Below are 27,133 nucleotides of genomic sequence, written 5' to 3' on the forward strand. Positions count from 1 at the left end.
GGTGGGTGGGGGACTGTGGAAGACTGCTAGCTATTATCTAAAATCCATGTTTGCCTCTCCTTTGGGGGCATATTGCTAAGACTATATTTGCCCAAATCCCTTGCAATTAGATGTGGCCATATGACTGAGTTCTAGTCAACAGAATGTTAATAGATGTGATGTGTTCCATTTCTAGGCATTCCATAAAAATCTCTCCTACCCTGTCCTCCATGTTCCTTTACCTGTGACGGGTAGTAATGCGAACAACCCCAAGGTAATCTCAGCAGGTGCAATCTGAAGATGGCACATTTTCCATCAGCCTGGATCTCTGAATAACTGCACAGTTGAGGACCACTCCATCAACCTGTTTTCACTCAGCATTGTTACACATCAAAAAACATGCTTGTACTGTGTTTGACCCATTATATATTGAGGGGCCTGTTTTTTATGATAGTTAACTCACCTCAATTGATAGAGCAATCAATAGAATAAGCCTCTCCATATGGCCCTTCACTCTGACTTGCATGAGTAGGGTCTCATTCATTATTAATCTCTCCAGCAGAAAGTGCACACTGACCATATCCACTCAGAATGAGGCAAACTTGAGGCTGGTCAACAATGGAGCCTGGTACATCAACACAAAACAGGCTCAAATTTGGGTCATTCTGATGCCCTGGAATCCGCCATCATCAGGTCTGGGAGGATGTAAAGAAGGAGTATAGTTTCTCTATTATTTATGTGTTGAGGCTTTTCCTGATGCTGACAGGTGATTTCAGAGGTTTCAGGGCAGGATGACTATGTACAGAGGGCCCAGCTTCTTCGCAACATAGGTGAGTTTACTCCACTGATGGCACAGTTGTCCGGCAAGTCAGCAAAGAATATTTCCTCCACGGGACAGGTCATGATGGCACAGCCAGCCCACGCTAGGGACTAGGTCTGACTAACTAGGAATCAGAGCCAAGTCACTTTTCAGCCTTTCAGAGCAGGATCACCATATTGGGCTGGTCTTTACCACTGGAGCTATCCCATGACGGACGGGATCATCGGAACTCTCCCCGGAACTGTGCAGACATAAGCAACTGTGTTCTCCATTAACAGAGTATTTGTATATGCTATTTCTTTCCACTGAGTGCCCCATCCCTGTTCCACAGCTAACTCCTAGCATCCTTTCCTATTCAGGTCAAGTTTTATCTACTCTGAGAAGCCTATGATCCCACAGAATAGGTTAACTTCTCCCTTCTCTATTTTTCTGTAGTACCCTGAGCATATTTCTATGTATTAACTAGTTTTGCATCTATTTACTGTAACCTCTGTTGCCAACTATGACTTGGGGGCAGTGGCTATGTCATTCCTCTTGAAAACCACCTTGCCTTCATCATCATGTATGTGTCACTCAGGAAATATCTGTTAATGAATTAATGAGCATTTATTTGGCATCATAGAGACTGACCCACAGATTAAATGGCTGGAATTTCATTCTCTAACTATCTTGTCACCACACAGTTTCAAAACCTATATTTTACTGATCACAACTTGCCTGGGTGTTTGATTTCTTCCCGTCAGCAACCCAATGATAGTTCTCTAACTTCTGCTTTATTTCCCAGGATAATAACAGAACATAAAAGGCATTAAAGGGTTAAAAGTGTAGCAATCTGTTTGACATGAAAAGGAAAAGATACAAAGAAATTTTAATAAAAATACAACCCTACCAGGATTTGGACTCATTACCTCTGCAATATAAGGAAGACACCAGGCAATGTGAATTTACAGGTGTTAATTAGCCAACAGAGGGCTCCTTGATTGTTCCCAGCATACCATACAAACATAGAGAAAAAGAAAAATTCAATTGAAGAGCATTCCCTTGCTCACAGGAAGGACTGCATGCATGCACAATGTCATGCAAATCAGGCTTAATTTACTGCATGTTTTTCCACTTCCACCAAATTTGTTGAAGAAAATGGAACTTTCTCTGCTTGTAGCTGTAAATTCCTACATTATCAGAGCTTACTCCGATCAAGATGGTGTCTCCCAACTGATGCTTGAATAACAACAGAAGAAATTCTCTATGTGAAAATACAAAACAGATATTCCCATGGTCAGCATCGTTTTGGAAATAGTCCCCATTGCTCTGGGGAGGAGAGTTTATTTGGGTAATAGGAACATCGGTAGGACCTTATTTTGAAACCAAGTAGTTACTCTGATAAGGGTTCCCATTCCCATCAAGAGTACTGGAAATTAACCATTCTAATGGTTTGCATAATGGTGATTTAAAATATATCCTTGCAGCCACAATTAATTAAACCACACTCACAATTAAACATAAGTAACACTGGGGGATATATCTACAAAGCACTGAACAACCCATCTGTTTCCCCCACTAAACTGTTCTGTCTTCCTGGTGAAGTGTGGACACAGGCATAAGTAAGCTCTGCTTATTGATGCAGTTATAATAATCCAGCCACATTCACTTTCTTATTCAGGTGCTCACTCATGGAGCCCCTGCTCTTTTCCGCAATTGTGTTATACTGGGCACTCTGAGTGTTCTGAAGATGTGGACACATTGTAATAATTGTAACTAACACTTATGTAGTGCTTACCATGTGTAATACATTAAAAAGTGATACAATGTGAATCACTTTTTAAATATTCATGTTCACCTATTCAGCTCTCACATCAAACCTATGAGGTAGGCAATAGTATCTCCTTGTACCACATGAAGAAACTGAGGCACAGAGAGGTTCAGTAGCTTCCCTAAGATCCTGCAACTGTAAATGGCACAGGTAGGACTCTGCTCTTAACTATGACCCTCTGCTGTCTTGGTTCCCATTAAATCCTTGTTGAATGATGACTGTGGCTCAATCAGACCAAAAGGGGTGATCTAGCTCATCACAACAGAGATGCATTTACTGACTACCAATCAATATGGTTCTTAAAATGGGATCAGCAAGCTTTCTGCAGCTCATTAAGCTTCTCCACATGTCGTGTGTTTGTGACAAGGACATATTATCATTTGTTTCCTTGTTTGCATTAATATTTTATGAAGTCCAGACATTGCCTCCTGGCACCTTTTCCAAAGGACTGGGCATCCTCTCAGGTACCATTTATTCTAGAGCGTCAGGGTAGTCTTCTCATGCTGAGGAGTGGGGGTGGGGAGAGTCGCTGGTGTGCAAGGTCTCTACAGAGGCACTGCCCAAGTGGTTCACAGACTGAAAACCTCACACACCCTTGATCTAGGTGATGACATGTAAGGTTTGGGAAAGGGAGTGTGATCAGGGTCTGCTGTTTCTCTGAAAGGAATAGGATCCTGGGGCACATACTCAGTACCCTGATTGTCACCCTGGACCATGCAGGGCTCAGAATCCAGCAGCTGATGGAGAAGGAAAGTCATTTCTGAAATGGAATAGATAGGATCTAGCTGACTGAGCATTTCTAAGCATGGCCACACATCAATTGGCGAAGAACTGGCTCAAGTGGAGGAGGGAAAAACAGAGCCTGGATTTCTTCACTGATAAGTCTCTTTTGTCTAGTTATTTTTGGTTCCATTCACAACTGCATCAGATTGACTATGTGTGTAGGTTGAACCATGTGAAATTGCTGACACGGGATCATTTTTTACTCACAAAAAAATAGCACTTTCATGTAGATCAACCTAATAATAGCAGATCTTATATATTACCCCAAATACTAACATCATGGTATTTCAACTACAAAAGTGAGGTGGGCAAGCTGCCAACCTCCTTCATTAAATCAATAGTGAAGCTCTTACTGAGTGGCTGGTGTGTGAAAGGCACAAAGAGACATGAAGGCTATCCCAACAAATAGCATGGGCAGGAAGAAGAGGGAAACACAACATGGGCAGCGTGTGTACCATGGCCCTCCCTCCTCTAGTACTGTCTCTGGATTAAAAAAAAATAACCTTTGAATTTATGTTGCTTGACATCCACAGGTTATTATGAAATAAGTAATAAAAATACAATTAGAGCTTAGTGACAATTTACTGAGCCCTGCCCATATACATTCTCTTAAGTGCTAGAGTACATACAGGGAGGAAATAGAGAGCCTATCCTCAAGGGTGATTTTATCATTCAACAAATATTTGTTCAGCACCTACTATGAGTCAGCATCTGATCTAAGTGCTTGGGGACACATCAGTGTTCAAAACAGAACAAAATACCTAGCCTCTTGGAACTTACAGTCTAGCAGAGGAAGACAGATAATAAACAACAAACAATAAAGAACCAAATAAGTACAATAAACGAATGGAGCAATTAAGGTTATCAGGACTGTAGTAGGGTCCCACCTTAAAGGGAATGGTTAGGATAGGCCTCACTGAGAGAGACTTAAGGGAAGTAATGGGTTTAGCCATGCTGATACCTGGGGGAAGAGCATTCCAGGCAGAGAGAACAGCCAGTGCAAAGGCCCTAGCCTGGAAGCCCCAGGAATGTTCAAGAACAGGAAGGAGGCCCATGTGACTAGAACTGATAGGGAATAGTCCTCATTAGTAATCACATAATAAGGAAACCAAGACTAGGGTTAGGTTTAACCACAAAGAAGGGCAACCATGTGGCCATAAGACTGGAAACATTGTAAAAAGTTGACAAAATGGTGGCTTATGCCCAGAGTTGTCTAATCACAAGATGGCATTCTATAAATACACTGAAGCCATAAGAACTAGGTGTGTGGAACCAGGTCACCTACAGCATCTGGGATGATGCCAAGAGAAAGTCATCTGGGAAAGGGATAAAGTCCTCCTCAGAGACCAAGAGATGAAACTGAAAGCTGAGGAAAAGGAACAGTAAGGGGGAAGGGAGCTTTTGGCAAAGGTATAAATCTATGGGGTGAAGTGTAAAGAAAAAAGAAGCTTTAGACACCTACTGGACCATTGGGTCGAGGATTAGGGTCATTAGTAGAAGACCGGCTTTATTGTTTTCATGGTGAATTAGCTCAAGCAGAGCTGCTGCTGCTTATCAGCCAGAGGACAGAGGAGGACGGGCCAGGTGCCTGGCAGGAGGGTGACCACCAGTTTATGTCTCCCCTGAGGCCTGGGCTTGGCTTTTCCCAGACTTTCTCCTCTTGAAATGGGCATACTTAGAAACTCACAATGTCACAAACCGTTTGCACCCCTCACCCTTCCCAGACCCCCAAGGCAGATGTGTGTCTGAAGCTGACCATGCTCTTCCTCAGAGGAAACTCCAAAGGCTCTTTTAACAACCCAGCCTAAGTGTCTTCTGAGTCATCTGTCTCTGTGTAAGAGTGAATTGATCCTATAACTTGTGGAAGGTAAATGTAACTGTGGCTGGAAAACCAACCCTCGCCTCCACAGACATCGCCCCCAACCCCAGAAAGAGGTGCAGCGGAGAAAGGCCCTGGTGCACACATCTAACCAAGCATTCACAGGTGGTCATTTCACCATTTGAATGTGGTACGTGAATGAAGGAAGTGACCACCTCCGGCTCTAGCTCTGCAGGGGCGCCTGCTGAGTCTTTTGGAGAGTCCTTGTGGTAAGGCAGGAAGGGGAAGGGTTATGAGCTGGACGTGAAAAAGGAACAAAATGTCCTGCTGTGCATAATCACGTGAATGCTGACTCCACAGTCTTGCCAGTTGCGGTGTACTGGGACAGTGGTTCAGGCAAGTACAGTAGTACTTTTCAAAAGGTGGTCCCGAGATTGCACCAGAATCACCTGGAGTATTGGTTAGAACTGACATTCCCAGGCCCTGCTCAGACCTCAGGAACCAAAATTCCCTGGGTGAAGGCCCCAGAATTTAAATTTTAACAAGCTTCCCAAATGCTTCTAAAACATGGATCATTTGAAAAACACTGGTGTAAATTTTAGTATGGGGGGGAGGGATTAATGTTGATCTTTAGGAAGTGAGTGAATGTGTACGTGTGTGAATATTTGTATGATCCAATAGTTAACCTCTATCATGGAAAGAATGCAGAGGCAGGTGGGCAACTCACAGCTCAAAGTTCATGGGATTTAGCTGCCCATGTCTCTCCTGAGTTATTCCTCAAGAAACGGAATGTCTAAATTTCTCCCAGTGACATGCATGTGTGTGTCACGTGCACACACACACACACACAAACACACACATGCTGTGCCTAGTGGACTACTCTTCTTGGTATCTAGGGCATGATTCCATAATGGAAACTCACTCCGCAAACACCCAGCTGCCAGGAAAGATATGAATCCCAGGCCAGACCTGCCCATGAGACACGGAATGGCAGTTGGCAGAGCGGAAATTAGAAGAGGGAAGTATTCTTTTTTTCAATGCTTCTACACAGAAGTTTTATTTTGTTTAAGTTTTTATTTTAATTCCAGTTAGTTAACATACGGTGTGAGATTAGCTGCAGCTTAGAGGGAGGTGTTCTTACAGAGAAGAGCAGAACGAAGGCCAAGGCATAAGATTAAGAAATGCAGATGTTGATGAAGGCGCCTCCTGTGGATAGTCTAACATCTGGGGTGCTTTCCTCATGGACTAAGGAGACAGTTGTGTTTAGAGTTTTTCTGCTCCTCGGGGAAACTCAACTCCCATCGGGGGGCATGCGCCCAAGGATGGCTTGGGGAGAGGAGCAAAGGGGAAGGGAGGTGGTGCAGCAAAGGAGGCGTGGTTGCCCCACGTCCACCCCTTCCTCCCATGCGTCCTGCTGGAGAGCACCACGTGTCATTGGGAGAGCCGCAGCCAGGAACAACGGGCAGCCCATAGCAGCGCCCAGAGCGATGTAGGGACACGTTGCCAGGCCAGTGCCAGTGAAGATGAAGGCAATCCCTCCTCGGCAGTCCCATGCACTCAGAGCAGTGGTTTTTAAACTTCTATGACCATGGCCAAAGAATGAAACAGATTTTATATTGCACCCCACTCTACCAAGATGGATACTCAAGTTAAAATCTCAAGAAATAACACCTCGACTCAGTGCAACACACCACGGATCAACATCTGATAGCTCAGACAGGACTTTATACTCAAGAAAACATCTAGCTGTCAGAAAGGATAGGAATCCCGAGGTCAGACCTGCCCCCGGTACCTATTGTTCTTGACTGTTTTAATTTATTTCATTAAGACAAATGCTGTTCTTGACTTGCCTAGTTAATTTCCAGAGTATAAAAACACAACACCAGAGGGAGGAGACCCTCAAAGGAGGAGGAAAAACTAGCACACGGGTTCCATTTCTCACCGTCTGTTGGGTAAATGGAATTATTTAGCTGACTAATGAAAAGTTGTTAACTAGAATCCAGATGGAGGGATACTCGTCCCTCTGGAAGCATCTCTGAGGACCCTCCTTCCAAAGCCAGTCTCCCCCGCAGACCTGGCCTCACTCTCCTTCTCACTTCCATGCACCTTGGGTTCTCCCTCTGAGAGAACTAGTGGACTGAACATTTTCAATTCAAGTCTTTGTTTCCCTCATGAAACTGTAAACTCCCAGAACGGGGTTGTTGCTTTATTCACTTCTTCCTACCCAAAGCCTTACACCTGGCACCAGGTACTTAATGTTTGTTGAGTGTTTGTGCAGTTTGCCTGTAGGGAGCTTTGCTGGATTAAATTTGTTATATCTATCTAGCTACCTACTGATTTATCTATAATCATACCTTACATGTTATAGCATAGATATCTAAAATATGTATCTCCCGCCTCCCAGCCAGCACGAGTATGTTACCAAAGGCACTGATGCTGGCTGCGAGGTGGAACAGTGATGTGACCCGCGTCACATGCTTGGACCTGAATCCTGTCCTTGCTTTTAGTCACCTTCATGTAACTTGGACAATGAAATAAGGCTTTTTGGGTCTCAACTTCCTTATCTGTAAAAAGAAGATACTGAGAACACGTATCTCAGAGGACGTTGTGAGGATTAAGTGCAATAATTGGTAGGCGGTGGCCGGCACAAAGTCGGCGCCCAATAAATGTCAGCAATTATTGGATCCTGCCGCTGTGTGGCCCCTTGTTAGAAAGAACAGCCACGATGAGAGTCACAGTACAAACAATGTCCCAGCGCCCTGACTTGCACAGAAGACCAATGTGTGGACTTCACTTTATCAGGCCGAAAGGTTCTGATGTTTAGTTAGAAGCCAATAACCTGCTGACCAACCACACAGAGCAGCCTTCTGGTGATCTCATCTTCGGGTTATTTGGAGATAATCTAAGACACACTATCTGATACAGTTGCCACTGGTCATGTGTAGCTCTTGAACACCTGAAATGCGGCTGGTCCAAACTGAAGTGTGATATCAGGATAAAATACATGGGTGTTTGAAGACAGTTTGTAAAAAGAGTGTAAAATTTCTCATTCATATTTTCTGTATTGATTACATATTGAAATATTTTGGCTACAAAAGGTTGAATAAAATATATTACTAAAATTAATTTCACCAGTTTCTTTTGACTTTTTTAGTGTAGCTACATCATTACATTACATTATGTATGTGGCTTGTATTATATTTTTATTGGACAGTGTGGGTCTGAGAGTTGAGCACAGACTACACCCAGCATGTTCCAGTCTCCTACTCCTTAAAAAGGAATCACCCCCCAATACCCTTACATATAATTCTCTCCCCACATATCCAGTTCCATCCACTTTGTACATGTTGTCCCCCAAGTCAACCATCAGCAACTCTTTCTAAGAAGAACTTCAAAGGTGTCTTGCTTCCCATGTTTTAGGAATAGTGTAGGATCGGATTCCATTTATCATACCAATGATCCAGCTAATTGTGCAGAAAGGGGCTAATAAATGGTTTAAAAATATTGTTTCAGTATTTTTATTCAACAGATAAATGAGTGAATATTTAGCAAGGATCTGACAAGACTAGGGCACCATGTTTGATGCTGTGAGTAATACAATGACAAATGAGAGGCCCTGTTGCTTGCAAAGAGCCTAGCATACTTAATATAAAAACGTATGTTTTACGCTTTGCTTTGTGGTCCCTGCATATCTATCAATCCCCATTTCCAACAGTCCCCTGCCTCATACCAGAGGCCTCAGTGACAGCACACTACCAATGCAATCCTGGCCTCGCCTCCCATTTCACTGGAAGCCTCACTGTGTTTGTTCCTCCACCTGGAAAGCTCACTCCTCCCCCTCTCCCCAACCCGTATCCTCCAGGTTGAATGGATTTTCAGGGCTAGATTCCATCCCTGTCTGTAAGAAGCCGCTCCCAATCCTCCAGCCATAGCAGCAATGGTCCGTCCATTGTTCATACCTCTACTGTTGATCTATCGCACTGGATTGCAACCGTTCGTTGGCTACTCATCTTACTAGAGTGTAAGCAATATAAGGATCACATGGATGTCCAGGGAAGTTGGATGTCGATCATATAACTTAAAGACCAAACTCCCAGCAGCTCCATCTTACTTCTACCATCCATTTACCAACTGACAAGCCGGAGAAAGAAAGGCACGAAACCTCATAATTACTATTTGGGGGTGAGTCTGATATAGAGAGAGGAGGAAATGAATTTTTACATGAACTTGTATGACAACATTTTAACGGTCAGGGCAGACTCCATGCCAGGACATCTCTGGTTTGGAGGAATGGAATGGGACTTTCCACATGCATGTTCATGAAGTATATTTAGTGTAACTTCCTGATTTGGGCTTTTGAGGCTAGAAAGCTTGGGTGCTGCCTACCTACAGCTGCAAAAGGCCTCTATGGGGTTGGAATAAACTGTTCACGAGACGGCTCAAAGTTAGAAGGCTTCTGAGACCCACTTACTAGCGCTTCAGGAGTTTCCCCCAGGTGGCGCTGTGCTGCCCAGCAAGGTCATCCAGCATGACTAAGGCAGCCGCAGTTAAGCACTGAAGGCAGCCATGTCTGTTCACATCAAGGGTCAAGCAGCTGGTACACAGTGGGAGCTTCATAAATGTTGAAAGGATAAGTGAATGAATATATCTGCAGAAAATTACAACGAACTCTCACAAGATGAGAATCCTCATCACTCCTGCTGTGGCAGTAGGATCAAAGAGCTGCTCTTGAAGTGTATTTGCTGGGAGAGTTTCTAGAAGGACAAGAGAAGGACAAAACTATGGAAGAGTTCCTGTCCCCAGGGGCCAAAGTCAAATGGAGACCTGATGCTCTCTGAGCTAGCAGGTAGCTCTTCGTCGTGCTATTTAAGGAGGGAGATCAGTTAAGAGAATCTTATTCAGTTAACCTCATTTCTTTAAGCTCTCACCCTATATTAATTAGCTGATAGAACCCTTATGGTGTGATGTGCGTTTAGGGCCATTGTAGGATGCACATCGTCACAGAAATCTGTTTTGTGGGACTTGTTAGCACAGATATTATTTAGCTAAACAGCTCTTAATGATTCCTTCAGAGCCTGCTGCATCTGGTGGGTAATTCACTTTATAGTTGGGGACTTGAAAAATTCCGTTTTTTAACTTACTCAACCCTACTGACCTAATTCTGGACCAGGGAGGGGAACGGAGTATCTTCGTGTTCAGAAGAGATTTAAAATAATTCCTGATGCATCCTAGAGTAAGGAAAAGCCCCCAGAGTGCAGTATGATTGTATTCCATTTTGAAGAGGCGTTAAAAAAATATATGATTTTTTTCAAACAAATCGCTGCAAGGGAAAAGAAATTTGAATCACATCAAAAACCTGGCTCCTTTGAAAATAACCTGTTGAATTCAAAAGACTGAATTCATTCTCACAAATCCTTTTGTGCATCTGGGGACAAATGGATGAGGATTCCAAAGGGTCCATGCGGTGAGTTCTATCACTCTCAAATAGGCTTGACTAGCAGATCAAGGGTTTCCGTTCGCTGCAGGCGATGCTGCGATATGTCACTGAAGAACTACTCCCGGGCATCACAGGGCTCTGAAGCCAGCAGCAGTGTTCTCTTCAGGCCACTCGTCCTGCTAGTGAAATGCAAATACTCACATGATGACAGATGGGGCTGGGAAGGGGTGCTTCTTTAATAATTCTATAATTCCATCAAATGTTCTGGTCTCAGGTAACAGAGAGCTTTGAATGGAGCCTCTATTGGAACCCCATGGTGGTTGAGAGCTGCTTCTTCATCTCCCTTCCCTTCCATGCTTCAAGATGAAACTGAAATCTCTCACAAATGAAACCCCAGGAGCGTCTCTGAGGCCATAAGCCATCGATGGCTGCCGAGTACGCCTCAGAGCGCCCATTCCAAGCACAGAGTTGGCTTGGCTGTCTCCAAGGAAGGGAGCTCTGGGCACTGGGAAGTACGTCTTGTCCTGAGAGCTGACCACCTCGGGCCCTTTCCAGGAAGCGACAGGCTACTTTTGGACCCACCAGCCCTTGCATTTTTGTCAACGGGCTCCAATGGAAAATATGCGGGGAGTGAATTCACTGCAATAGAGTGGTTGGTAACCCAGGACAAAGAAACTGAATCGGATTCTCATTTCTGCCATTTCCAAGTTCTGTGAACATGGACGTTATTTAGCTTCTCCAATCTAAACTTGCTCATTTGCAAAATGAGGATCATAATTTCTAATTCATAGGGCTGTGGCGAGGCTTCTGCAAGAGGGTGCATATAAAATGCTTGGTGAAGGGTAGCTTGTGTTGTAAGGGCTGAAAACTATCACTGTCCTTTCTAGGGTCCTACCCGAGGGGTGGGAAAATGTAGGGTTGTTAGGGTGGCCATAGACAGGCAAAAGCTGTGTATGCAGTTACACACATAACTAACGGGTCTGACAGAAAAGGAACATACAAATAGCTTCATCTGCTTTCTCTAGGAGTCTGCCAACTTTTTTCTGTAAAGGGCCAGAGACTAAACATTCAGGCTTGTAGCTGTATGATCTCTGTCGCAACTAGTCAACTTTGTCATTGCAGCATAAAAACAGCCATAGGACAATAAGTAACCAAATGAATGTGGCTGGGCTCTGATAAACTTCCTGCACAAACCAGACAACTGCCTGGACTTGGGAGTGTGGCACCCCCTGCTGGAAAACAGACGTCATTGTTTCCTGAAGGACAATGGTCAATAATCCAAAGAACAATAACCCAAATCACATCCTATTATACACACATCCATTCTCCACCCTTTAACCTATACAAGAGAATATTTTATTGATTTTAGTCACATAGAGAATTTGTAGCCTACATTTCCAAAGGTACTACTAATAAATAATGAAAAGGTTATAGACCGTAATAAAATTTAGTAGGCTAGAAATGATCAGCCAAATGGATAGGGAAAAGGGAAATAAAAACTTGGTAAAAACCACATTTTGTACAGAAAAACTAGATGGTCTGCACCACAGAGAGTTTATACAATGAGCTATTGATTCTACGGACTCTCTGGTGAGTGGTTTTTAAAAGTCCTAGAAAACTTAGAAGGCACAGTGAGAATTGGGAATTTTAACATCAAAAAACACATACACATAAATATTCAACTGATCTTCAAAAGAAGTATGACCTTAGAATTCACTGTAGGATAAACTCCAGCTGAGTCTGCACACATAAACCTATTTTATATAAAGAAAATGATCATATTTGAATTCAGACCCTTCACTGACTACATTGGGAAGGAAAAAAAATGGAACACAATAGTTTAATTAGAATTTCTAAAGTTAATCAATAGCTAGTTGTTTTCAAAATAACTAGGTTTTAAAATGAGGTGGTTTTTTTTTTTCAATTTTGGAGTCTGACAATTTACAAACTTGAAATACAAATCCAATCAAATCTCTCCCCTCTGCCCCAAATGCCGTTCAAAGGCTTCTCTTCACTCCTGATGATCTTGGGATAAAGACCAAGCATGTAACCTGGCCCACAAGGTCTTGCTTGGTGCCCCCCCCAGACTTCCCACTATAGCTTTATCTCCAACCCCTCTCCCCCTCCAGGTTCTCTGGGACTCAGTTAGCAGTGTCCCCATCTCTGTCTCACCACCATCACCCCTGCACCTGCCCCGGGGTGCCCGCCACACACAGTCTTGTCTAGTTAACCCCTACTCCCTACTTAGGCTTCTGTTCAAATCACTTCTTCATGGAGCCTTTCCCGAGCCCCAGTCAACTGTCACAGAACCTGTCTCTAGCCTTCAAGCTCTTACTGCAGTTTGTCATTATACATTCATTAGGGTGATGGTTTAATTAATGTCTGTCTTCCTGCTGGGCCAGGGGTCCCCCCCGCCGCCCCCCAAGAGCAGGAAATGTGCGGTGTTTGAATGGCAGAGGCCTCCGCTCAGTGCCTGGTGTGTAAGCAGAGCCTTAATAAAAGAGATAAAGGAGTGGCAATCAGAAGGATATAGAATTAAAACATAGACGTAAAAAGTCAAACAAAGAGGATTTCGAAGGGATACTGCACACATTATAGATAAAACATTGCTGTTTTTAAAGTAATACAAGTTTACTTGTTTGCTCGTTCTTAACGGATGATCTAGATTAGGCTTCGGGTTGGCAAACTTTTTCTATACCGGGACACACGCTACATCTTTCAGGCTTTGGGGGCATAGATATGTCTCAACTACTCAACTTGGCTGGTAGAGCAGCCAGAGAACCTAATGAATGTGAGTGGGGACCAACAAAACCAGGGATTTTCCACCCCCATACTATTGCCATTTCGGCCCACTAATTCTCTGCCGCGTGGGGCTGTTATGGACCCTGCAGTAGGGCCGGCAGCATCCCTGGACGGACCCACCACCCACCTATAGCGTCTCTGCCCCCACTTACGACTCCGGGCATTGCCCGAGGCTCCCTTAGGGAGCAAACTTATCCCAGCTGAAACCACTGCCATACAATTGATTTACACAAACAAGTGGTAAACGGGGCTTGGCCCACCGGCTGCAGCTGAACTACACCCCGGCCCAGAAAAAAGAAACAAAGAACACTGGGAAATTCCTCAGTGGGGTTCTGTAACTGACAGGCCTATTAATTTCTTCTCTCACTTACCGGATCCTCTCGTAGTGTGGGAACCCTTTGCATGTTTTCTTTCTCAGAGGTAGGTAAACCCATGGCGTGTGGTCCGTGCAGACAGACCTCAGAGAAGCGGGGTCTACTGATCTGATCCACTGTGTGAAACTCACCTCCTCAAACCCAGGTCGCTGTCTTAAGGTTTCCACATCCTGTCCTCCCCACGTTTGGACCTCAACCCCTTTGACTATTTTTATTAGTTTTTGGTTTGTTTGTTTTTAACTAGCTTTCAGCAAAATGTGTGTTGCAAGGCAACTCAAGAGCTGCAGGCAGGGTAAAGAACAGCTTGACTAGTTTTGAGCTAGAAATCAAGATCTGAGTCTGCATCCAGGCTTTTCCAGCTGATGTATGACCTCAGAAACTACCTTTTCTTCCTTCCCATCTTTTTTTTTTCTTCCCCTTTTGGACCTCAAGAACACAGACTCGGATTTATCACTGTCTTTGGTTCATGATATCCTCACGTTGCTGGTCTGGGCATGGACAAGTTTCGGCTTTATTTGTTGGTTTTGTTTCTGGGACAAACAAACACCATTGCCAGTGAGCACTCCCGAGATGCTCCATCCCCGAGCTGTCCCCCTGCCTCCCTCACCTGAGGGAACCCGGCTCTGGACTGAATCTGATCTTCACCTTCCTGCTTTCCCCCAGGATGTGGGCTTCTCTTTTTTTGAAGATTTTATTTATTTATTTGAGAGAGAGAGAGCATGAGAGGGGGGAGGGTCAGAAGGAAAAGCAGACTCCTTGCCGAGCAGGGAGCCCGATGCGGGACTCGATCCCGGGACTCCAGGATCATGACCTGAGCCGAAGGCAGTCGCTTAACCGACTGAGCTACCCAGGCACCCCTGGACTTCTCATTTTTAAGGTGTGGGCATCCATGGGAGGGGGCCGATGAGCTGAGCCCTTCTCTCAAGTCCAAAGCTCCAACTCTGTGGACCCGGCACACTCTTCATTTTCTCTGACAATCCTCAGAAATTGTGCCCCGCATAATATTTTTCATCTCTACATGGGAGTGAAAATCTAGGCAAATTGGTTTTGTGAGACACAGAGAGAACAGATTTCAATTCACATCCAAGATCGTGTCTTACGAGATGTCTCATGGCCAAGGCCTTTCCAGCATGCTAAGGCCATGAGGATGTGTTGTATCGAAAAATGTTTTTCCTCTGATAGCCAAATAGATTTTTAAAAAATACTGAGGCTTCCCCCCGCCCTCTTTGGCCATTTCTCTATTTTAACGTTAAAAGAGTCGTATGATTCCGACAGCTCTGTTGATGGGAGCTCGGTCTCTGTGCCCCTGGGGCGGCAATGCAAGCATGGTAAACTTCAACACAGCCTGTAATGTATGGTCTAATTTTAAATTCTGCAAAATGCCGATTTATCTGATTTTTACCAGAGCAAGGAGATAAGGCAGTCATGCCCCCATGCAGCTCAACATCTCTATATCCTGGAAATGGAACCTCAGGGAAGGCGGGCACAGGCGGTGCTCTGGGTGTGAACAAAGGAGGCTGACCCACGTGTAAGAGACGTAAGAGGAGACACAATTGTGTGTGTGTGTGTGTGTGTGTGTGTGTGTAAGGGGGTGAGGAGTCAGTAATGTTAACAGTCATTTGCATCACTATTGATTTCATGTGGGAGAAACGGAATTCTCCTGCCAGAGTCCCTGACCCCTTTGGGTGAGATTCTAGCAACCTCCAGTGGACAATTTGTAGAATTGCTCTCATTGTCTTTGGACACTAGGACCTTACCTTTCCCCTTAGGGGGGGGATCCCTTTTAAATAATAAATATTTTGTGCTCTTTACTCTTTGAATTGAAGACAGCTGACTTTATGAGCATGATTTCAAAAGACTCCATAAAAATCTTAACTGTAATATAAAAAAAAATCCGAGGGAAGTAATTTTAGATAAATAAAATTAAAATAATGAATATAAATACGTGTATGTATAATGAATGAATGCACGAATCTGCACTTAAATATATAGTGTCCAGGTCCGAGTGTTCTAGAAGACACAATTATTTGGAAACTGGCATCTAGTCAGAATCACTGGAAACACGGCAGTCACAAAGGCGACAGGCAGAAGGACTCTATTAGCATCTCAAGAGCCACCAGCAACATTGCTGCAGATCATGTGTTTTTTCAAAATAAATAAGAAAGATCTGGTAAAATCCTGAACAAAACAAAACACAACCTTCCCTGGGATTTAACAACAGGTTCATTTCTAGGAAATTTAAAGTCTACTAAAATTTTGCAAGTCCTTTGTAGCGACGCCTGGGTGGCTCAGTCGTTAAGTGTCTGCCTTCGGCTCAGGTCATGATCCCAGGGTCCTGGAATCGAGTCCTGCATCGGGCTCCCTGCTCCGCGAGGAGCCTGCTTCTCTGTCCCTGCCACACCCCCTGCTTGTGCTCTCTCTGTCAAATAAATAAAATCTTTAAAAAAAAAAAAAGTCCATCGTGTTTTTGTGTTAGATGTTAGGGTCCAGGCTCCTCTGGCAGCTACAAGTCGGCTTTCCACCTGCTCTGGCAGAACTTTCCAAAGCTGCAGGAGGTGCCACAGCAACCTGGTGTCATACTGGACTGTCCACTGTATTTCGGGATATTTAACAACCCCGGTCCCTACCCACAAGTGTCAATAAAACTCATCAATCAATTCGATGCACAAATTATCAAACGGGCTGTGGAGGAAGAACTACTTCCATGAAGAACCCCTGACAGGCCTTCCTCCAGTGCTGGGGACACTCCTGTCCATGGGGCTCTTCCTCCTGGGGCCACTGTTACCGCTTGGCATGTGCCGTCTTGACCTTCTCTGTCTACGTTGGGGGACTCCAGAGATGCTGGGCAGGACATCCCTGAGGCTGCAGGGAAGGGAGAGAGGAGAGGAGGAGAGCTGGGCAGTGCTGGGCAGATGGAGAGCAGGGTCTGGCCCCGAGCTCAGCTCTTAAACTCCCCCAGCACATGAGGTGAAATGCCAGGTTGTGAAACCAGGCCGTGTCTTCAGCCCCACCCCAAGGTGCTTCTGCAGGCCTCGTCTGTCTCAAGTTCAGAGAAGGGCGGTGGACCTCAGGCCCAAGACCTTAGAACTTTTCCTTGTCTGCCCTTCAAAGCACAACTCTGATTGCTAATTCTTAACACCTCATGTCCGACAGCAATGAAAATGCACCCAACAGAGACAATTCAGTATTGTTAATAAGCACAATGATCCAAGAATAGATTTGTTTGTCTGTGTTATAGGCAAGACACAAATGGTCTACATGTGAAGCCAGCAGGCCCTGAAATGCATTAAATGGGACACGGGTCTGAATGGTTAGGCATAGATATTTCTCAAAAAAAGAGAAGGTATCCCCTGCCAAATAAGACCAGAAATGCTGGCTTACACAAATTGTGGCTTTCACAAATGCAGGCGTGCAAAAGGGTAACTGTTTTCTTAAAGCTGAGCACAAGCTAACTCTCCAACTCCCATCCTGTTTGTGGTCTTGAAAAGTATTGACAATGCAAGGGAGGTGTCATAGCAAACGTTCTGGATCAGTTCAGGACGTTGCCCTCGGCTCTTCTACTTTCTGCGGGTGGTAGAATCTCAGGCAGGCCTTACTTCTGCAGGCTTTGCTGGGATGGGGGGCAGGGGGGGGCTACAGATAATCAGGTGCTGCCCCGCGAGATGCCCACTGCTGAGGGGACCGTCTTATCTGTTTTGGGTCTCAGTCTTCCATTGAAAGTCACGGCATCTGCATCCACCGCCCCACCCCCAACTGTCTCTCGGTGGCGGGGGGGGGGGGGAGCCTTTGGGTCTGCCAGCCTCTCTCAACTACTTTCCCAAGGCCTTCTCCACAGCCCGACACTTTCAGCTGCTTTGCCTCCACCACGAGGAGGTGTGGACAGCCCTGGGACCTTCCTAAGCTGAAAGTCTCCCCAGACTGTGCAACAGAATTAAGGCCCAGGGTCCTCCCCAACTTATCGAGATCCCTGCTATCCCCTTCTTCAGATCATTCCCCATGTGGGTGTTCACCTGTGGGATGATGCGCCGGAGGGTCTGTCCACAGAAAGACCCCATTAGTAAGCTGTCTCGAATGTTCTCCCTTCAGACTCAGAAAAAGCATCTCCTTCTAGCCTTAAGATGATTTTTATCTCCTCAGTGTGTGGCCCGAAACCGGCGTGGCACACAGCCTCTAGCCTTCTAAGCCAACTGATTAAAGTGATGGTTCAGACGACTTTTCCCACTAGGGAACACTGGCAATGTTCAGAGACGTTTTCTGTGGTCTCCATTTGTTGGAGGATGCTCAGCATCTAGCAGGGTAGCCCCCACAACAAAGAATTCTCCTGCCCGCAATGTCAGGAGTTCCAAGGTTAGCCCAGGAAACTTGTACTTGTTATTTTGTTCTTCTATCAGAGAGAAAAGGAATCCGTTCATTTTCTTAAATTTTTGACCAAATTTTGTGCTCTAGTCACTGACCACACTCCTAGCTGCCAACTGTTAGTTAACCATATTAACAGTTTCCAGTGGATCCTGGAAAATCGCAGACAGAGCAGTCTGAGCACGGAGATGGGGTTTTTCTGATCTGCTTGAGCACACGCACCGGGGCACAGATAGACCCCACCCCTCTGCAGTCCCCGCAGGCTCCCTGTCCGACGGCAGAGGCAGGAAGGGGTGGCCTTTCTTGCTCTGCAATGCTCTGTCAAATCTGCAGAGCCCTGGGCGGGGGGAGGCTGGCCACCTTCAGACCAAGCAGGTTTGTCCTGCGGGAGGGACAGGAGAGAGGCTATGCCCCTAGGGCGCAGAGGCCCCGTCCTGGGCTTGCTTGGATTCCAGGCAGCAGAGGCCTTCAGGTGTGACTGAGGAGCACCGAAAAGTGTCCTTTCAGTTCCCCTCACCTGCCAGGAAGGTCAGCAGAGGTGTTCAACCTGTGTACGCAGAACCTTAAGGGTTTGCAGAAGTTCTGGGGGCCTCACTCTTCCATCAGAGAAGGGCTGATTTCTAACTTCCTTCAATGTTGGACTTTTAGATCAAATTTAAAGAAATCGTTACTGAAAGTAGAAAGGAAGATGGAGAGACAGATGTCCTAGGAGACGTGGATGCAGCGTCTTCATCTCGAAAGGCGGGAGTGCCCCCCCCTCGGGGAGCTCACCACACCGGTCAGATGGGGAGGCACCATTCCCCCCGCGGGGCAGGAGGTGAGCTGTGAGGCACTCAGGAGAGAGCTAGGGAAGGGCGCGGGGCAGGCGGGGAGACCGTCACACCTACCCTAGATCGAGGCTGCCCCGTCCACTTCTAGCTGCGCCCGCCCACGGGCATGTTCGCCTTGCGAGCGGCTCCCCAAGGCCCTGCATGTCCTCCCTGCCGGCAGCGGCCACGGTGTGCAGAGGGAGGAAGAGAGAGCTCCTGTCCTTGGGTGTCCTCCTGCCAGCACCTGCAGCCTCTGTGGAGGGGGGCAGGGAGCAAGCCGCATGGCAGCCGGGGGCTCCAAACGTGCAGGGCACACTCGTGTCCCCAGGAACATCTGTCACAGCTGCAGCACGGTTCGGCCGCTGGTTCTGCTTACACAACCCCAAGCACTGAGTTTGACTGAGATCTTCATAAAAAGACTGATGGGTAGGGCGGCAAGGGGGCAGAAAAAGCTGACATCGTTTAAGTAGAGAACTGGATACAGCCTTAAACAGGTACCTTCAGACTTTTGATAGCTTGAGCCACACAGTTCGTTCATCGGTAACACTTCTAGGGACTTCCTATCACGCTGGGTGAAGTAGAAAGCAGACAAAAAATGAGTAGGGCCTATTCTTAAACAAGGTAGTTCTTTTTTTTTTTTTTTTTTTAAGACTTTATGTATTTGTCAGAGAGAGAGCGAGCACAAGCAGGGGGAGCGGCAGGCGGAGGGAGAAACAAACTCCCCGTGGAGCAGGGAGCCTGATGTGGGGCTCCATCCCAGGACCCTGGGATCATGACCTAAGCGGAAGGCAGATGCTTAACTGACTGAGCCACCCAAGCGTCCCAACAAGGGAGTTGTTTATGGATGCAGAAAGTATACTGGATTAACAATGGAAAAACACATCGCTTCTCAGCCTTTTGGCTAAGATCAAGTGTAACAATGGAAAAACACAAATGGTGACGTTCAGCACCTCTGGCATAAATAAAACCTGGCCTTTTTTTTTTTTTTTTTTGAGAGAAGGGGAGAGAAAGAGAAGGAGAGAGGGCCAAGGAGGGGGCAGAGGGAGGGAGAGACCCTCCAGCAGACCCCGCTGAGTGGGAAGCCTGACATGGGGCTCAATCCCACCACCCTGCAATCATGTCCTGAGCCGAAATCACAAGTCGGACGCTTCACCGACTGAGTCACCCAGGTGCCCTGAAACCTGCCCCTTCTTAGCTACCATGCTCTTCTACTGGCCCGGTTATAACTTTTTATGGGTCATTATTTTATCACCATCAGGATCACCATCATCCTCATCCTCATCACTAGTATTTTGCAGTGGTCCTCACCCTTGTTATCTATAATCCTCACAGAAGAGCCTTAAAAACAAAGGGACAAGAATGATACCGGCAACCCCCTGCCACCACCCACAACGGAATTAAAATCCCAGAGAGTAGAGTCCAGGAATTGGAACTTTCAAAATCTGCCCCCAGAGGTGCTGATGTGCCAGCGAGGTTGAGAACCACTGTTCTGGCGACACCCAGAAACATGCTAGGTGACAGCACTTTAGCAGCTTTATTGCCTAGAAAAAAAGAAAGATTCCTTCCTTCCTTCCGTGGTTTCGTGGCTCATGTGCAGCGCTTCTCAAACCTGGCTGCACATGAGAGCCACCTGGGGAGCCTTAAAGAGCGGTGGCCGCCCGGGCCCCGCCCCAAACCAATCAAGCCAGAATCTCTCGGGGGCAGGAATTGGCCTCAGCATTTTTTAAAAGCCCCCTGGATGCTTCTGATATGTGGCCGGGATTTCAAACCACCACTCCAGTTGCAGAGGTTCTCAACCTCAGCTGCATACGGCAATCACCTGGGAGCTTTAAAAAAAAAAAATACTGAGGCCCGGGTCCCCTCTCCAAGGAGGCTGACTGCACTGGCCTGCTGGGAGGGCTGCAGAGCAGGAATTGTTAGTGCTTGCCAGGTGATAATAGCATGCAGGCAAGGTTGGGGACCGCTGGGTCTTCAGGAGGGGGAGCAAACAAGAGAGAGAGAATTCCAGCAGTGTAGTGTGATGGGAAAATGCTGAACTGCTTTTAAACGGAAGCCGTTGCTTCTTTCTGGCCTAGCAGGGATGGTCTGCTCCATGGCACTGGGCATGAAGAAGTGTGACGTTGCTTCATGAAGCCCGGCTCAAGCCTGGCGGGTGCAACTGTGATGTCCACCTGTTGGCGCTCCACCTTCCAGCTCCCCGGGAGGGCGCAGAGCACCAGAGACGCATCCATTGCAGTATCAGTGGCTGGAGCATCTTCCCAAGTGATGCTTCTGCCTACCTAGCCCGTACCCCTCGCTCTTCACGCAGAGTTCCAGTTCTACTCGGGATGGCAATGTGGCCCCCAGAAATCATGCTTCCCGGACCTCCCAGAGGTGGCCACGTGACAGCTCAGGCCAGAAAGAAGTATGCGGAAGTTTCTAGGACACATTCATTTCCTCATTATGAGCCCTGACCCTTTGTGCTTGTCCCTTCCTCCCTCACACTCTCTAGAGCGCTGACGCAAGGCTCGAGGTGAAGCAGGCTTGAAGCAAAAGCAAAGCCGTGAGCCCAGGATGGCAAAGCAGAAAGACTGAAGGAACCGAGGACATTGGTGACCTCAGGGAGCCAGGGCGCCTGCCCTAGATCACCTACCTCACGACTTCCCACTGAAGTGAAATACAAGCCTACATCTGGTTAAGCCACACTGGTCAAATTTCTCTTCATACAGCCAAACAGCATCCTCAAAAAGAAAGAGCCTGGAACTCAGTCTGTTCCTAACTTGGTCATCACTTTGATACCACTAGTGCGTGCTGGGTGTCCACTCTCTGTCCAGTTGATAAGCCGCTGGTGTCCACTCACGGTGGACAGTCCTATTCTCCAAAGGATGCAAGCTCTTTCCATCATCCTAGCCCTCCACATTCAGTATGTCAGGGATATTGCCCCTCATGATGCAAGATGGCTGCCAAAGCTTCATACAACACACATCCTCATACAACAGTGTTCCGATGTGGAAAAGGATGGGGGCACGCTCACGATTTATCAGGGTGAAAAATATTTTCTAGAAGTCTCCAGCAGACTTCTTCTTAGGCCCTGTTAGCTATAACTGGGTTGCTTATAGAGCCTGAAATCAATTGTTGGCAAAGGAGCATGGGATAACCATGATTGGCTGAGACCAGGAAGAGCCCACCAACTGAGCACACTGCTGCTCCAAATCTGAACCAAGTTGGGGGTCCTTTTAGCAGAGAAGAAGAGGAAAATGCCTGCTTGGTAGGCAAGCAACAGGGTCTGCCAAAAGGGGCCAACCTGGTGACAAAGGGGAGGAAGGGTTTTAGAGACAGAGGGAAAATCATGCACTCAGGTAAGGACGCATGAAAAAGCAAAGTGTACGTAGGGAGCAGTAAACTATTCCCTATCACCTAGACTGAAGTCGTAAAAAAAAAAAAAAAAAATCCCCAAAACAGAGGATCGTAGAAATTTGGCCAAAGACATAATACGGAACTCATCAATTGCATAATAAGGAGTTCTTTACTGATTATCAAGCATTTCCAGTGTGTTGTCCCTGAGTGGTAAGCAAGGGATTTTTCAGGATATCTGGCATTTGTGCTTAGGACAGCACCAATACCAAAGATGAAGTATTCTTGGTAAGAAGCAAAGCTCACCAAAATGTGCATGATCAGCTCAGCAGCTCCTAACGGAGCCACAACTCACTGATTAGAGCCCTGATACCCCCCAACCCCCCAAGCCCAAGCCCAAACTTCCTCCCCTCCTGGCCTTCCCTATCCTATTTTTTTTTTTAAGATTTTATTCATTTATTTGACAGAGAGAGAGAGCACAAGCAGGGGGAGTGGCAGGCAGAGGGAGAGGGAGAAGCAGGCTCCCCGCCGAGCAAGGAGTCCGATGCGGGGCTCTATCCCAGGACCCTGGGATCATGACCTGAGCCAAAGGCAGACGCTTAACTGACTGAGCCACCCAGGCACCCCGGCCTTCCCTATCCTAATGGAATCTTTGCTCAGCCTTGGACAAATCCTCTTAAAACTTATAAAAATACTCCCCCCAATAATCAGTTTGATTAGCCATGGTTGCGTTACTTCTGGGAATGCATTCTAAATTGTTTATTTAGATAATAAAAGATAATATATTTATTTAGATAATAAAAGATAAAATAATAAAAGAAGGCTTGACTCAAAGGTGTTTATTGTAATGTTTTTACAACAGTGAAAAATTACAAAGATGCCCATATAGAATGATGGTTCATGGAATTATATATATCTATGGAATGAAGCTTAGCATTAACCATAAGCATTTAACTATTAAGATTTAACTATTTAGAAGCATGGAAGGATATCTGTAGTATAAGGGGAAGCTAAACAGAACATGATTATGAGAAAGCTCAAGATGGCCCGGCCCTCTCCATCTGCTACCGCAGGTCGGGGAGGTGGGAGAGGCCAGCACTCACACGCACAACTCTTCTGCGGGGCTGTTATGATGAGGTGTCCTAGATTGGGTGACTTTAAATGACAGACACTTATTTCTTGCAGTGCTGGAGATGGAAGACCAGGATCAGGGTGCCAGCATGGTTGGATCTGGTGGGAGCCCTCCTCCAGGCTGCAGACAGCCAGCCTAGCCTCTGTTGTGTCCTCAAGGGGCAGAAGGGGCCTGGGAGCTCCCTGGGGTCCCTTTTATAAGGACGCTCATCGCATTCAAGAGGACACCACCCTCATGACGTCATCACTCCCCAGAGGCCCCACCTCCTAGTACCATCAATTAGGTTTCAACAAGTGAATTCTGGGGGAACACAAACATTCACCCCATGACAGCCCCATTCAGATTCCAGAATCTAACCGACAAGATTAACTCCTCATGATCAGAGAAGAAGGGGAAAGGATAGGAAGAGATGAGGAAAGAACCCGAAGCCACCTATAACAAGGAGGTAACTCACTTTCTCAATTCCAATTTTTTTTGTCTTAAATATCTAACATCATATAATAGTATTAGAATTTCCAAGTCCTTCTGAGAATTCACTTCTGCTGATCTATAAACAAGACATATCAAATTCGTACATTGTATCCTAAAATGGACAGCCTCTGTGAAACTGGAAAATTCTAGAATGAAGAGAAACTATTAACAGAATGTGCTCACTTCAGAAAGCCCATTTCGAACGACTATGAGTCTCTGTAGCAACATCAATGACTTAGACTCAATGCACTTGAGCAAGAGAAAGCTATCTGAACTATAATCATATGCCATTGAACCTACAATACCTTATGTCATGAGATGCACCCCAATTTCAGAGATGTTAACATGTGGGGGGAAAAAGCACATCTTTAAGTCAATGAAATGCAGGACAAGTGTCAGTCTTCACTGAGAGTTTGCTATGTACCAATTTTATATACATTCTTTCTAATACTTACCACATTCATATATGGTGTGTTCTGTTATTTTCATTTTACACGTTAGGAAATTAAGGCACAGAGAAATTAAGGAATGTACATACTGAGTCATCGCATGAGTAGGTGCTAGGACTAGGATTCCAACAGATGTCAATCTGACATTTTTCATTCTGCCACAATACTTTCAATAATTCAGCAAATACTTTTCCTTTGGGGGAGGAAAAAAACACAAAGGAGCTGGTGCACAGGGTGTAAGGTACCCTTTTAGATACCTATTTATATAGCCTGGACCACTAGAGGTGGTTCAAGTTCACCATTTTCAACCCCTGGGAATTAATGGATCTAGGCAATAATCATCAAAAAGATGCATAACCAGACAAATGTACCCCCCCCACAAGGAAACACACAGTACCATTTCTGAGTAGTCTTAACAACAACAACAACAAAATCACATCCAAATTTGATTTGTCTTCCAGATCTAAGCACTAAGCTTGGGAAATGCAGGAGACAGAGAGTAGCATACTAACCATCACTGTGAGAGTGAAAACAGAGAAACCCAGACCATGAGAAAAATCTATAGGATGAACAACTTGGTTTCTTAAATTAATTGCAAGGGGAAAAAAAGATATAGGGGGGAACCTACTGAGACAGAATTAAGTGACATCAATCAACACAGTGCATGGACTTTGTATCCTCATGCAAAATAAACTGTAAAAAATATTATAAAGCAATTGGAGACATAGGAACACTAACTGAATGTTTGATTATATTAAAAAGTATTGATTTTTTAGGTGTGATGATATTATAGTTATTTTTTATAAGAATATATTTAGAGGTAGTTAACAAAGTATTTATATAAAAATGTTTCAAAATAGGGGCGCCTGGGTAGCTCAGTTGGTTAAGCATCCAACTCTTGATTTCAGCTCAGGTTATGATCTTAGAGTCCTGAGATGGAGCCCTGTGTGGGGCTCTAGGCTCAGCAGGGAGTCTGCTTGGGATTCTCTCTCTCCCTCTCCCTCTGCTCCTGCCCCCCTGCATGCATGCACTTTCTCTCTCTCTCTAAAATACATAAATCTTAAAAAAAAAAGTTTCAAAATAATCTCAGGGTACAGGGTGGTTCAGGAAGTAGATGAGGTACAAAACGAGGTAAGATGGTCTGTGAATTCATGGCCATATGAGGCTTACTACTATTTTCTTAACTTTGTATATTATTATTTGAAACTATTTTTTCCAAGGGTCCTACTTTAAAATAAGTTGCTTGAATTAGTTTAGCATCTACTTCCAGTATTTTCACCCCCTTCCTTAATTACTACTGATCTTTGGCTTCTCTTTCTTACCCCATCTGTGTCACTGTAGACTTCCGTTTGACCCTGGTTACTGACATCATTTTCCCTCTTGGATCTCAGGAATCTCTCACCAAGCCTGTCAAGAGATTTTTAAGAATTCCTCAAAACACCAGTAGAGTTGATTAGCGTGATTGAACAGGAAGCTGCCAATCTCACCATCCACCACGGGCATCAAGGGAACAATAGTGTCCATCCTGGGTCACCATGTCCAACCTCTCACCCAGGACCTGAGCCTGACTCAAACTGTCCATATCTTGGAGTGCTTAACGAGGCAATTCTTTTTTTTTTTTTCTAAAGATTTTATTTATTTATTTGAGAGAGAGAATGAGATAGAGAGAGCATGAGAGGGGGGAGGGTCAGAGGGAGAAGCAGACTCCCTGCTGAGCAGGGAGCCCGATGCGGGACTCGATCCTGGGACTCCAGGATCATGACCTGAGCCGAAGGCAGTCGCTTAACCAACTGAGCCACCCAGGCGCCCAACGAGGCAATTCTTACAACCCTCCTCATTTGATCCACTCCTGCTTTCTGCAGAAGGGAGGCTCAGCCCAGACTAGGGGAATCCTGGGTCCATCAGGCAAGTCACACAGACTGGGCAGCCCCAACATCCTTGCGAAATCCCTGTGTTCTCACACACATACTGGCAGGGATATCAGGGACGGGGCGAGGCAGATTCCTCCAAACCCAGACAACCAAGTCTGTCCCAGTTTAGGGAATCGCCGCTTGACCGTGCAGTCACGTACTTCTTAAGACTCTTCTGCCAGAGTTTCACCTGGTCAAGGAAAGGCTCCCTAGTGCATCAGTAAGAGATCCTGGCGGATGTAACGCACTCTCAGCCTTCCCAGCACTTATGCAACTGACCCTTGGGATCCAGGTTGGGAGGTACTTCCTTTCCTAGGGGGCCATCGTGGTCCCAGGGATTTGGGGGAGTTCAGCCAACTGGATCCTTAGGAACGGTCATGTTCTACCCCTGATCTGCCCCAGTGTTGGCCTAAGCAATAGATCTGTGACCCTTCGCATACTGTCATCCCCCCAGGAGACCCAGCCTCTGGTGCACAGGGGACGGGGCTTTTGCGGACCAGAAACCCAAGGCTCAGACTAGGTCTAGAACTCGAGAGCCCTCCTGGGAGACCCTGGGCTGCCATCCAAGTGCACTGGTGTCACTGGAGGTCATGCCATAGGAGGGGGCAGAAGCTGCCCTGGATAATTGTGCCCGCAGCACGTCCACCCAGCCATAATATACTGACTTCCCAGTAAGGTGAAGGGCCGCCTTGATGTCTGCCCCAGAGCTGAAGCTACACAAGCGGCTTTCAACAAGGTTTGTCTTTGTTCCCATTGACCCCCGGTGCTTGCTAGAAGCTAGCATCAACCTGGCAGGACTTTCCATGGCTCGGGCCCACCTTGTGACGATGCTTCAGCTGGTCCCATCTA

Source organism: Neomonachus schauinslandi, chromosome 6, assembly GCF_002201575.2.
Source record: "Neomonachus schauinslandi chromosome 6, ASM220157v2, whole genome shotgun sequence".
In the NCBI taxonomy this organism is placed as follows: domain Eukaryota; kingdom Metazoa; phylum Chordata; class Mammalia; order Carnivora; family Phocidae; genus Neomonachus; species Neomonachus schauinslandi.